The sequence below is a fragment of the Zingiber officinale genome, chromosome 3A (genome assembly GCF_018446385.1).
Source record: "Zingiber officinale cultivar Zhangliang chromosome 3A, Zo_v1.1, whole genome shotgun sequence".
Classification (NCBI taxonomy): Eukaryota; Viridiplantae; Streptophyta; class Magnoliopsida; order Zingiberales; family Zingiberaceae; genus Zingiber; species Zingiber officinale.
Genome location: NC_055990.1, coordinates 76,620,905 through 76,633,083, shown reverse-complemented (window position 1 = coordinate 76,633,083; position 12,179 = coordinate 76,620,905). Strand labels below are relative to the sequence as shown.

Sequence of the window (12,179 nt, the reverse complement as noted above, 5' to 3'; positions counted from 1 at the left end):
AGGAATACGTCCTCACTATTGCTCCTCCAATTGCTTACCTCAACCTACCTATCAAACGTTGGTCCTCTAGACCTGTTTGGACTTTGCCGCTTAGCATTGGATCGACCACCTAGGACTTTTTCTCGATCTTCGATCCTCCAAACCTATCTAGCTTCCCTGCCAAGTGTCGAAGCCTCTCGACCCACTTGGTCTTTCCATCTGGCTCCTATGATATGCTAAGTCTTTCCTACCTAGTCACAATTAGGGCTTTCCCAATTGAGTAAACAACCTGCACACTCAGTTAACTTGTTAGATCACAACAAGTTTAACTTGAACATTTAACAACATCAAAACTCAGGTTCGATTCTAGTGAACCCTGCACCAACAATGGTCTCATCTTGTCTCTCACTAATAAAGACATAATCCTTAGAAGTCTCAAAATACCTTATAAAGATACACTTTTTACCTCTGGGTCCAAATTTTTCATATTCGTGAGTCTTATTATATGTAGGTAGTTGACCCCCAAGGTCTCAAATTATTCAAATCCAGTTATCCTCCTAACTAATGTTCATGTGGGATAAATAAAACTGACTTTGAAGGCACTTTGTTAAGTATATAAGTCACAACTAATAATACATCTTCCTAATAGGAGATTGGCAAATTAATCTGCGCCATCATCGACCTAATCATAAGAAGAGTCATATTTCTTCTTTCAGCAATCCCATTTTACTGTGGGATTCTAGGGATAGTTAGTTGTCTAATAATCTCTTTCTCATACATATTATCTTGAACTGATCACACAAATATTCACATCCACAGTCAATGCACAAGGTTTTAACCTTTTGTTCCAATTAATTATCAACTTCGTTCAAGTAACGAATGAAACAATCTAATGCTTCAGATTTATAAGAAATCAAATACACATGACCAAAATGTATGAAGTCATCAATAAATGTAATAAAATAAGAACTCCCATTTCTAGCCTTCAGATTCATTATATAGAATCGCTACAGTCGAGAGAGGGGGGGGGTGAATCACGACTTGTCTCTTTCTTTTTGATTTCATCCGTTCTTTCTATTAAAGTCATTAGTAGCAGTAGAATATAAAATAAAGTATGGAAAAAATAATACTTGCCAGATTTACTTGGTTTCCAACCTCCCAGTAGGTCCAAGGCCTACGCACTCAAGTGTAAGTCCACTAGTGGTCTCCTTTCCGAAAATTTTCTGGAGGTGGAGAAACCTGTCTTATAATTTATCAAATACAAGTATAAAAGAATGGTAAAGTAAATATAACTTATAATCAAAGAAATACAAACAAAAACTTTACTGAGCCGATCTGAAAGTCCTGAGTGCAGCGCACCCTTCCTAGAGCTTCCCCGGTAGCAAAGCTTCGCGTTGTAGCCTTCCTTTTGAGCATACAAAATATGAGTAGCTGAAGAAGTCTAGTGTTGAACATAGCGCCTTCATCTTCTTTTATAGAGTTGGATCAGATCCTTATCTGGATCAACTCTTATCTGGATGAAGTTATATCTAGATGAAGTATATCTGGATAAAGCAATATATAGATCAAGTCTTATCTCTATAAACTTCATCTGGCTTATCCTTATCCTCATCCAAATCATAAAGATAAACCAAATCTTTTATCATATCATCTTTCATATCAATATTTCACAACTCAGCAATTTGGACCAAGCCTAGTTGGTCTACCAAAGCGCTGGTTCAGTTTATTGAACTGGTTTGGGTCCAGTTCGACCCGAGTCAAGTTCTGTTCACCCATTTATGTTTGTGTTCTCTCTATTTTGCTTTCAGCTCTAGGTTCCTATGAAACAACCAAACATACACAAACAAGCAATCTTTGTAATATTAAAAAAAAAGATGATGATGTAAAATGATGAAAATGTAATATAATTAAATTTATTAAGGAAAATAAATATATTTTAGTGATAATTTATCAAGACATGAGAATATATGAATTTTAGAGATTTACTGGGATTTTTCTGAATTTTTATTAAGTTGTTTTTATGTTTATGGGGATAAACGGATAATATATAAAACTTGTTTAGAATACCCATTTAAGCGAGGAGTTTATTGGATATATAAGCTAAGGGTTTGTTTATTAAAACCTAAGTTCGTTAATAAAAAAATCCCGTTCTCTTCCTCATGCTCGTGGTGGTGTCGTGCTCCCGACCCGACGACGGCTGCGGCTCACAGATGATTGACGCTGCCCCTCCACCCCTTCCTCTTCCACCTCCTCCTCCGCCCATGAAATTGGCCAATGCTAGTGCAGCATCCATCCTCTCCCCTCTAGGCCACCTATCCACCCACAAGCTCGCGGTGATGTTCTGCCACACGAGCAATTAGTGTTGCCACAGCCTCCTCCCCATGCGCGATCGATAATGTGGTTCCCGATTGCCATTGTCGCTTTTCTTTGGCCACCGAGAGCTGACCTACTACCTTGTGAACACCGGTGGCTATCTGTCACTGCACCAAGTCAATCTCCTCCGTCGTTGTCCCACAGTGCGATCCGATGCAGCGACACCATGCGACGATGATGGTGCTACACACTTATGCCAACCTTCATCCACGCAAGCTATTGACGCCTGCGCCATGTACCTCCTCACTGTCATCGGGGTCTTCACTGCCGCCCTTCATCCCCTCTCATCCCTGTGTCGTGTGTTGAGTTTTAATTCAAACTATTTTTTATTTTTTGTAATGCATAGATGTATGCATTTAATCCCACATTGCTAAGCAAAGAAAGATTGGAAGGCCTTATATATGGAGCCCTTCCATCCTTGCTTAGCAAAGTTAAGGGGACCTACACGCATGCGCGGCGCGGGTCGAGCCCAAATCAGGTGGGTTTGGGGGGTTCGAGCCGGAAATCCATAAACCGGGCGCGACGCACATGATCATCACGCGCAGGGGGGGGGTGCAAATCCCCAGCTCGTGGGCCTCGCGCTTGCAGGCGGCCTGGTTTGTTTTTGCCAGTCTTTGGTCTGGTATGATTTGGTTCTGTCCCTTGTGAATCCTCGACGCACCTGGCGAGGCGCGTGAGGAAGCGACGCACGCTTTGCTTCCTGGTGTGCGTGCATTGCTTCAGAGTGTATAAATACACTGCCTCTGTTCCTGGTTCAACACACTCAAGCATTCTTCTTTCTCCTTCTTCCCTCTCTAGTGCGTGCTCTACCTTCTTCTTCTTCCCGAGTTTTCCCTTGTTTTGAGGCTTGGTTCTGCGATATGAAGTTGAGTCCGAGTGCGACGTTCGTCTTGGAGTGCACCTACGGACGACGCGAGTGGTTGTCGGATCTTGGGAGAATTTTTCCGGAGAGCCTCTGCACCATGGGCGACAATAAATTCTCTAAAGACAGTCGGCACGCCAACGCTTCAACCGGAGATACCAATTTCTTAACCTTACTCATCTATTTACCTGTTTATTACATGCTTGCTATTTTGATGCAATTACTATGTTAGTGCTCTCTTTAAACAACAATTTTAGAGAATTTATTGTAAGCATCAATAAACATGGTGAATGATAGGGAAACGGGGTCTGATGAGGCTAGCGCCAGACCTGAAAGATTTTTCGGGCAAAACTTCAGACGTTGGCAACAACGGATGAAATTTTGGCTTACTACACTAGGGCTATTCTCCGTTATAAAAATAGATCCTCCTTCACCTGATGAAGAGGAGCCTGCCTATAGTGCTGCCTTACAGAGGTTTAAGCAAAGGGATTACCTCTACCATGGGAGGATCCTGTTTGCCCTCTCAGACACACTATTTGATGTATATTGCTCAACATCTTCGGCTAAAGAGCTGTGAAAATCTTTGGATAAAAAATACAACTCCGAAGATTCTGGTTTAGAAAAGTATACTGTGGCAAAATTCCTAAACTTCAAAATGGTAGAAGGCAAATCTGTGGTTGAGCAGACACATGAATTCCAAGTTCAAATTCATGGTCTTGTTGAAGGAGATATGCCATTACCTGAAAAATTTCAGGTCTTGTCTATCATCGAAAAATTGCCTCCGAGTTGGGAAGATTTTGGCATGACTCTTAAACATAGGAGAGGTAAAATCTCTCTAGAAGATTTGATGATTGCCTTAAATATCGAAGAAGAACATCGGAAGCAACAAAAAGATGATGATAAAAGAATACCTATGGATTTTATTCCAAAGGCAAACGTAGTAGTCTCATCTGACAAGAAAAAATTCAAAAATCAGAAAATGAAGAACAAGATGAAACCCAAACCAAAGATTCAAAAGAAAAATGGAATCAAGCCGTGCTGGGCATGTGGACAAGTTGGACATTATGCCAAATTCTACCCTAAGAAGAAAAACTAGAGCAATATGTCCAATACCAAGGCACAAGAAAATGTTGGACTACTAGTGATGACACCAACAATAGGTTTGCTATCTTCAAACCCGAACTAAACTTGATCTATCAACCCAATGAATGGTTAGTTGATACAGGTGCTAATGTGCACTGTTGTGCTGATCGCTCTGCCTTCCTTACTTATCATGTAATTGAAGGCACTTCCGTGACCACGGGGAACCATTCTGCAGCCAGGGTGTTTGGGATAGGACAAGTTGACCTGAGGTTCACGTCTAGAAAAGTCCTGTCACTGCATGAGGTGCATCATGTTCCAGCGGTCCGTCGGAATTTGATTAGCGGGTCAAAGTTAGTCCGCGCTGGTTATGAGTTGAACTTTAAATATAATAAAGTTGTAATATTACATTTAAGAACCTTTATTGGAAAAGGTTACCTTAATGAAGGTTTATTTAAACTCAATGTAGAAAATGCTACCTTAAATAAATCTACTGATATTGGTTGTTCATATAACATTGAGTCTTATGATATATGACATGACAGATTAGGACATGCCAATTTTAATACCATAAAAAGAATGATGAATCTAGACATGATTCCTAAGCATGCTATAAATAATAAGAAAAAAATGTGAAGTTTATGTGTAATATAAACAAACCCGAAAACCATTCAAATAAGTTGATAGAAATTCTGATATTTTAGAATTGATTCATACTGACTGTTGTGGGTTTAACGGTGTAATAACGAGAGACCATAAAAGGTATTTCATTACCTTTATTGATGATTACTCTCATTATTGTTATGTTTATTTGCTGAAAACTAAGGATGAAACTTTAGATAAATTTATGATTTTTAAATCTGAAGCTGAGAATCAAACAAATAAATCTATTAAGAGGTTAAGGTCTGATAGGGGTGGAGAGTTTACCTCAAACCTGTTTCAAAAATTTTGTCAAGATACAGGTATAATTCACGAGGTAACTGCTCCATATAATTCTCAATCCAACGGTATAGCAGAACGAAAAAATTGAACCCTTGAAGATATGATTAATTCCATGTTAGGCAGTTCTGGGTTACCCAACTTCATGTGGGGGGAGGCTCTATACACTGCATGTCATGTGTTGAATAGAGTCCCCATGAAGTCAAGAGATAAAAACCCATATGAGCTTTGGAAAGGCTGGAGGATAAGTTTAAAATACCTTAAAGTGTGGGGGTGCCTTGCAAAGGTACTAGTACTTGAACACAGAAGGAAAAAACTTGGTCCAAAGACCGTAGATGATATTTTCTTGGGTTATGCTCAAAATAATATTGCATATAGGTTTTTGATTATTAAATCTAAAATTTCTGGAATAGATGCAAATACTATTGTAGAACTTCGTGATGCTATATTTTTTTGAGGATATATTTCCTATGAAGACAAGAACACCTCAATCTATATCTAGTATTCCTACTAGAGATATGTCTGTTTCTGTAGAGGCCCCATTATCTGTAGAAGGTATACCTTCCTTAAGTCACTCTAGACTAGATGAATCTAGTGAGCATACATAACTGAGAAGGAGCAAGAGGCAACGTGTGTCTACGGATTTAGGCCAGAACTTTATCACCTATAATATAAGGTGACCCTGTGACATATAGAGATGCTATGACTTCTCCTAAAGCTAAGCACTGGAAAGAGGCCATTAAAAGTGAAATGGACTCTATTATCTCTAATGTCACTTGGGAGTTGGTAGATTTACCTCCTGAGTGTACTACTATAGGATGTAAATGGGTGTTTAAGAAAAAACTAAAACTTGATGGGTCAGTAGATAAATTCAAAGCCCACCTAGTTGCTAAGGGATTCAAACAGAAAGAAGGGATTGACTATTTTGACACTTATTCACCTGTTACCAGAATTACTACAATCCGAGTGTTAATAGCATTGACATCCATATATCATCTTGAGGTCCATCAAATGGATGTCAAAACGGCATTCCTAAATGGAGAACTTGAAGAAGAGATATATATAGATCAGCTTGAGGGACATGTAGTTTCTGGAAATGAGAATAAAGTCTGTAGGTTAGTCAAATCTCTTTATGGTTTGAAGCAAGCCCCAAAGCAGTGGCACGAAAAATTTTATAGTGCTATGCTATCGTTTGTCTTTGAAATGAATGACTCTGATAAATGTGTGTATGCTAAAATCAAAGGTGATAATTGTATTATCTTATGTTTATATGTAGATGATATTCTACTTTTTGGTTCTAACCTTTCTATTATTAATGAGACTAAGGCCCTCTTAAGTGGTAAGTTTGATATGAAGGATATGGGTTGTGCTGATATGATTTTAGGGCTGAAGTTGACTCGATCAACTGATGGAATAGCAATTTCTCAGTCACTCTATGTTGAGAGAGTATTAGAGAAATATGACTATAGCTAAGTTAAATTTGTAGTCACACCCTATGATCATTCAAAAACTCTCCACAAGAATAAGAGTGGTGTGGCAGTGTCTCAATTAAGATGCTCACAAATAATAGGTAGTCTAATGTATTTAGCAAATTATTCTAGACCTGATATTTCTTTTGCTATAACGAAATTGAGCAGGTTTACCAGCTGTCCGGACAGAACGCATTGGGATGCATTAGACAGAGTACTCAGATACCTAAAAGGCACTATATCCTTGGGCTTGTGGTATGGGAGATTCCCTGCAGTCCTGGAGGGATATAGTGATGTTAGTTGGATAGCTGGCACTGCTGACTATAAAGGCGTTACTGGTTATGTGTTTATACTTGGAGGCGGTGCAGTTGCTTGGAGATCTGTTAAATAGACGATTATAACCCGTTCTACATCTGAGGTAGAATTGTGTGCTTTGGATACCACAATAACTGAAGCTGATTGGCTTAAGGGTCTTCTTTATGAAATTCCCTTAATGATGAAGCCAATACCTTCTATTTCAGTATACTGTGATAATCAAACAACAATAGCTCAGATTAGAAGCTCCAAGTATAACCAGAAATAGAAGAGACATATACGAATAAGATTAAAGTCTATTCGTGAGTTAGTGTCTCTTGGAGTGGTGTCATTAGGCTTTGTAAGTTCAAAGGACAATATTGCTGATCTACTCACTAAAAGACTTGATTCTGAGAAAATTAAGAGATCCAGTAAGGGAATGAGACTGAGGCCTATCCTGGTTTCATCTATAGCAGTAACCCAACCTATCTGATTAGAGATCCCAAGAAGTAGGTTCAATGTGGTATAAACAAGTTATAAGGGTGAACCGTAAGCATCAAATTGATTGAGATGTAATCTCATAGTCTCTTCCCTGGATAGATGCTTGACTGCTAGTAAGGATGAGCTTAGGAGCTCTTAATGAGTTCAAGGTCTTAATGACAGGATGCTCGCAGTACATCCTTGGAGAACTCACCTATGTAAGTGTAACTGTGTGGCTGTAGTGTGGGGGGTCTAGGCAACTCTCCTTAGCACTTATGAAACAAGATTCGGTGGCATGGCCATAATGCACCAACCCAGAAGGATTCAACCGTCGCCCGTGATGAGTTGTTACCAATTGATTTTCACATATAAAAGGTTTAAGATCAAGACTGAGTTCTCTTCAAACCTATGTGAATAAGATTAGTGTACTTAGGTGAAAATTCAAACCGGAAGGTATTTTCACTAAAAACTCATTATAACCAAGCCTCAGAACATATCTCTGTTTTTGACCAAAAATAATTTGAATTAGTGGGGGATTGTTGAGTTTTAATTCAAACTATTTCTTGTTTTTTGTAATGCATAGATGTATGCATTTAGTCCCACATTGCTAAGCAAAGAAAGGTTGGAAGACCTTATATATGGAGCCCTTCCATCCTTGCTTAGCAAAGTTAAGGGGACCTACACGCATGCGCGGGACGAGCCCAAATCAGGTGGGTTCGGGGGGTTCGAGCCGGAAATCCATAAACCGGGCGCGACGCACGCGATCATCGCGCGCAGGGGGGGGGTGCAAATCCCCAGCTCGTGGGCCTCGTGCTTGCAGGTGGCCTGGTTTGTCTTTGCCAGTCTCTGGTCTGGTTTGATTTGGTTCTGTACCTTGTGAACCCCCGACGCACCTGGCGAGGCGTGTGAGGAAGCGACGCACTTCTTCGCCAGTATCCCGCGCGTGAGGAAGCGGAAGCGACGCACTTCGAACCGACGCACGCTATGCTTCCTGGTGTGTGTGCACTACTTCAGAGTGTATAAATACACTGCCTTTGTTCCTGGTTCAACACACTCAAGCATTCTGCTTTCTCCTTCTTCCCTCTCTAGTGTGTGCACTGCCTTCTTCTTCTTCCCTAGTTTTCCCTTATTCTGAGGCTTGGTTCCGCGATATAAGGTTGAGTTCGAATGCGATGTTCGTCTTGGAGTGCACCTACAGACGACGCGAGTGGTTGTCGGATCTTGGGAGAATTTTGCCGGAGAGCCTCTGCACCATGGGCGACAATAAATTCTCTAAAGACAGTCGGCACGCCAACGCTTCAACCGGAGATACTAATTTCTTAACCTTACTCATCTATTTACCTGTTTATTGCATGCTTGCTATTTTGGTGCAATTACTGTGTTAGTGTTCTCTTTAAACAACATGTGTCGTGTGCCCTTGCCGTCATGCTGTTGGAAAAGAAGAAGATGAATGTTGTGAGCCACCGAGCCACACTGTTGACAACGCCAACAACCTCATCGCCACCTTCCATGACTTGTTGTAGGAAGTGTCGTCCGCGAAGAAAGAGCACAGGGGATTAAGGTAAGGAGACACTACAACAAAAACCCTCATAGACATCGGTTTTCCACCGGTGTCTATTACATTTTCGACTGATGTCTATGAAGGTGATGTAAAAGGTCTGCCATTTTAGACATCGGGTTAAAACTGATGTAGTATCACTTAACGACATCGGGTGTAAAATCGTTGTAATATTATATGTTAATAACACCAGTTTTGGCAGCGGTATACAACCGATGTAATATTAGTTAATGACACCGGTTTTACAACGGTGGAAAACCGATGTAATATCAGTATTGTTTAACGACACAAATTCAATTTCCGAAACAGTGAAAAACCGACAGTATCCAAGAAAATACACAAATATTCACAAATTACACAAATATTCTTCTTCCAACAGTATCCATAAAATACACAAATATTCACAAATTACATAAATATTCTTCTTACAACAGTATCCATAAAATACACAAATATTCTTTTTACGTCAAAAGCTAATAGATATTGTACACATTAAGGTAGAACATCGTGAGTCAAAAATCAAGCTGAGGCTACATTAAATTATGAGAATCAGAATCTGTTCAACTTGCTATACTGCTCCATTCTTCTTGCGCCTTTCATTTCCCTAATCTCACCACTTTTCATCTTCAAATGCCTAGTTTTCTGAGTATCCACTGTTCTAATCTGTCAAACAAAAGTATCATTTGGTCTACTTAACTACAGCAAAGAACAAAAATAGAAGAAATATACATGCTGTAGAAGTCCTAGAATATCACCATCAGAAAGAAAAAATCACACTTAGTGGACATAAAACCTCAAATATATCCAACAAACTACCTCTTGCAGTTTCCTCTTGACATTTTCCAGCCCACCAATATCATCCCAGCTGACATTTGGTACTTCAACAACCTAATCAAAACCCAACAAACTATCAGCATATCTCAAGGTAGAAATAGAAGTGGTTTTTAGGCCATTCATCAACATATGACGGTAAACACAAGTTACCAACCCAAGCAATGACAGGTAGCTTGATTAGTTACCTGATTACAAAATTAGCAATTCTTTTTCTTAGTAGCCCACTGTCTTCAGTTTGAATCAAGTACTCTTGAAGCTCCTAATGGTTCAAAGTTTCCAAAGATTCACAACACCAATGAAATAGAAGTTAGGTTAACATTTCAAGCAAATTGAATATAAATCATTTGCGCTGACAAAATTAGCACCTTCCAAGCCTCATTAAGACTTTGGTTGGTATTTTCTGCATTAATGGGGGTTAACAAGAAATTATCATATTACAACCTCTGAAGAGACCTTCAAGGATTCATTTAAACTTCCGCTACTTCTGAGCCTGTAATTGTTGAACCCACATTTTGAAAAATTGTCGTAGTCTTTTTTCCCCTCGTCATTCACTTTTTCATGTTTCTTCTCCATGGTGTATGTTTCTACTTCACTACTTGATGCCGTATTGGATCCACAAGAAGAGCGATCCACTTTCTTCTGATTCATAGCCTTATCTAAATCAGAAGATCTGTGAGCTGCTAATGTCTTTATCTTGCTGGATCCAGTGTCTTTAAGTTCCTTAGAAATCTCATCTCTTCCATCACAATCATCAGAGCCAAAAGAAGACGATGACATTGATTTAGAAGAGGCATGCTGAGGTATAGAGGCTGTATGAGGTACATTGATTTTGTAGCAAGGTAGAAACAATAAAACTTGGAAATGTGGATGAGTTGAAGAATGACCTATACACATCTTGATCATTGTGGAGATGGGTAAGAGGTACAGAGGCTGTATGCGGCTGATGAAAATAACTGATTATCGATGCATCCTGGACTGGTATAGTAGAAGCCAGGCTTCCATTTGCTTCGTCACCTACTTGGTCAGTTAGTAAAAAAGGGTTCTGGCTATCAGATGCATCAATTTGCATGCTCTGTCTACAATTGCTAACATGCATAGTAGACTTATTTGCATGGGTTTGATCACCTTTAGATGAATCTAGGTCCATGCTCTTAGAGAGAACCATACAAAACAAAATGAAAGGTTTCGAACATAAAAAAAAATTAAAAAAAAATGTTAGCCATGCCAAGACTGAGATCACTCATCTATCTATCATTTTAACCTAATAAATTAGCTACTTTGGTTTTGCAAAGTCTCCCAATTGTGTAGGAACCTCAGTAGCTTTTATCCCAAGTTCAGAGAAGAATAATAATGAGGAAAATCAATTTCTGTATTTACAACACTATTTTAATGTTAAATGACACAGATGTAAGTAATAATGCAATAAAAAGGAGAAAAGAAATACCTTAAAGGCAAGGTACTGATCTGTCTTGTTAATTAGCTCCAGGGAACACGAGCTCTGCTTCTTCAACTCAACTGCTCGATCCACAACCAGCAAAAAAATTGTTAGAAAACTAACTGAATTCCTTGCGATCAAACAGTCCACCCAAGAAGCCAAACAAAACAATCCACAACCATCATGCATGATCATAAAAAAAGGGAAATGTAGGACTTAGACTGTTTCGAAGACCAAATGAGAACCATATGGCTTGGTTGACATACTTCCTCCCTGAAGAATGCCATACAGCTTGGCCTCGTAAAGTAACTGTGGATGTTTGGTCTTGCTGTTCTCCTGCAATCATGTACGAAAATAGTAAAAACAGATAACCAATACGACTAGCTCAATCAGGACAGCGTGATACAAAATAAAATTCATTAACGTCTATTCAAAGCCTGACTATCAGGAGAATGCATCAAAGTTGATCGACCTTCCAAATTATTTTAAACGCCAAAGAAATTTAGCTAGTCGACCATGACAAATACCACTTTCCGAGAGTTCAATAGGTCATGCCGGTAAAGCGCATCACTTTAGGGTTCGGGCAAAAGTAGAAATACATCTTCGAAGAGAAAGCTCAACAAATTAAGTAAGAAGAAAAGGCAAAAGTATCCTCGATTGTGCTATACAAACAGGTAGCAAAAATCGGATAGCCAAACAAACAATACATCACGATAGATCGGAGAACTTACGATCTTAACCGCGACAATCTCAAACATGTCAACGTGCGTCGCTGCAACACCCGTAAGCAGATTGTAAGCGAATAATAAAAAAGGAAAACAAGCGAACAAACCACAGAAGAAAGATCTCGATTTGCCCACCGAGAAAGATCTCTCC

The 12,179-nt window shown here is 39.4% G+C and overlaps 2 long non-coding RNA genes across 2 annotated transcripts; both read right to left on the bottom strand.

Moving 5' to 3' along the window:
* Positions 1-9,682: 9,682 nt before the first annotated feature.
* On the bottom strand, positions 9,683-10,227 carry LOC122053846. Its single transcript, XR_006132398.1, has 3 exons — positions 10,054-10,227; positions 9,851-9,922; positions 9,683-9,697 (listed from the first exon to the last, which is right to left on the bottom strand). It is a non-coding gene; the product is annotated as an uncharacterized LOC122053846 (long non-coding RNA).
* Positions 10,228-10,414: 187 nt separating this feature from the next.
* On the bottom strand, positions 10,415-11,044 carry LOC122053847. Its single transcript, XR_006132399.1, has 2 exons — positions 10,753-11,044; positions 10,415-10,663 (listed from the first exon to the last, which is right to left on the bottom strand). It is a non-coding gene; the product is annotated as an uncharacterized LOC122053847 (long non-coding RNA).
* Between the last annotated feature and the right edge of the window lie 1,135 nt (positions 11,045-12,179).